General features: G+C 48.2%; 1 pseudogene; it reads right to left on the bottom strand.

Annotated features, from left to right (window-relative positions):
• Positions 1-537: 537 nt before the first annotated feature.
• LOC143676393 (eukaryotic translation initiation factor 3 subunit F pseudogene) lies at positions 538-1,731 on the bottom strand (annotated as a pseudogene).
• Between the last annotated feature and the right edge of the window lie 399 nt (positions 1,732-2,130).

The following is a 2,130-nucleotide window of genomic DNA, read 5'->3' on the forward strand; positions in this document are numbered from 1 at the left end:
TTATAAATTATCCCAACTTCGGTTGGATGAGGAAAGTCACAGTACAAAGCGGAGAATCAGCTAAGATTTTTCATTAGCCACTAAAGCCCTTGAATGTGCCTAAACACCCCTTCAGAATTTCCACAGATGCTCCATTGACCATCTCGTCAACTTCTGTATGCAAGTAATGTCCCTCAGGAGCAAGGTTTTCTTCTTTCTTTTTTTTGGGGGGGGGGGGAGTGGTGGTGGTGGTATATTTATTTTTTAATGTTCTTATTGAGATACCTTCATAAACCATACAGCCCATCCAATGTATACAAACAATGGGTCACAATATCATCACATAGTTTTGTATTCATCATGATAATCATTTTTTAAACATTTGTATCATTCCAAAAAAAGTAATAAAAAGAAAAAACAAAAAACCCATACAGCCCGTACTCCTTACTTCTCTCTGATAGTGACTACTTCTATTGCAATCTATCCTATTTTTTACCCCTTATTCTCATTCCCCCCATTATTTATTAATATTATTATTTTAGTTTACAGAAGGTAGGCTGTGTTTATTTAGTCACAATCAGCTGACTGACTTAATGTGCCTCAAGACCACAAAGAAACCATTTCTCCTTCACTCTATAATGAGTCCTAGGGCTGGGACCCAGATTTCCCAGAGTGCTGCTTAGGGCCCATCACAGGTTTACAGGTTTCTCATTGAGGGCAGTCTGTGACTGCGTGAGATTAGCCAGGTAGGTCACCATCAGCAGGTCATTGACGTGGCTGTTGAGTGTGGTCTCAAAGTCATCAGGAACTGTTTTGGGTACTTGGTTAACCAGACTCCTCAAGAAGCGGCCCAGAGTATTGTCAGCTGACGCCTTTCCAGACAGCACATCCTCTGCATATTGCCACACTGGGTTTAGGGCGTCCTGGATGCGAGCTCATGCGCCTCCTACTTGCTGTAAGTCACTTGAGAGTCCAATAACCGGATTGGGGCTAGAACAGGTCTTCGTGATCAGGTCTACTCCAATGCGTTCAGTGTCATAATACCCGCATCTCACTGTCACAGGTGTGAGCATCACCCCCCACGGTCCTCCCAGGAACGCCCATGAAAGTGCTGACAGAGGCCTTGGTGCTCACGCAGCGGTTCTGGAAGCTCGTGTCCACAGTGAGGTGAGTGGGGTTGGGGCCTCCCGCTGTGGTACTCAGGAACCATTATGTGATGTCATGGCCTGTGGCGGACCAGCCCAGGATGAGCTCATTTGGAGAAACTTCCTTGTGTAATTCATACATGTTCTTAGCAAATTCCATAGCCACCTCATCTTCTGACTCATTGTGTGGCGCTGAAAAGCAATTGGTGACTTCCACAGAGTGTCTGTCTGCAGTTCCCAGCAAGGTCCCCATAACTCGGGCCGCGCCCTCATTGGGACGCTCGTAGCTGTCCACGATGGAGGCCCAGAAGACCGGGTGCAGCCTGACCACGCGGCCGCCAGGGAAAGGCCCTGGGAGGGCCGGGCCAGGCCACGCGGCGGGAGTCTGCGCTGGGGCTTGCGTTGAGCCCGGGGTCTGCCCCGCGGCCGCGGTCGTAGCTGCTGCCGCCAGCGGGTCGGATGATGGGGCCAGACCGATGCTGGAGCTAGAGCGGCAGCCGGAGCCGGAGCCGGAGTCGAAGCTGGGGTTGGGTAGGTGCCGGGGTAGTAGCCGGCGCGGGAGGTGAGTGGCAGGCGGAGAACTCTCCGGTACATCCTCTGGGGCCATATTGTTCAGAGAGGAGACAGGAAAGGACTGCCTATTTATTATTTTTTTGTCTTTATTTTTGTACTCATCTGCGTCCATACCGTGAATAAAGGGAACATCGGACGTTAAGATTTTCACAATAATACGGTCACATTGTAAAATCTATATTAATCATCTTCCAGACTCAAGGCTTCTGGAATACAGTTCAGCGGTTTCAGGTACCTCCTTCTAGCCACTCCAATACACGATAAACCAAAAAAGAGGTATTTATATAATGTATAAGACTAACTTCCAAAATAACCTCCTGACTCTGAAATCTCACAACCACTGAAACTTTATTTTGTCTCATTTCTCTCTTTCCCTTTTGGTCAAGAAGGTTTTCGCAATCCTGGCTCATCCCTGGATTTCTGCCCCATATTG

This window comes from Tamandua tetradactyla, chromosome 3, assembly GCF_023851605.1.
Source record: "Tamandua tetradactyla isolate mTamTet1 chromosome 3, mTamTet1.pri, whole genome shotgun sequence".
Taxonomy (NCBI): Eukaryota; Metazoa; Chordata; class Mammalia; order Pilosa; family Myrmecophagidae; genus Tamandua; species Tamandua tetradactyla.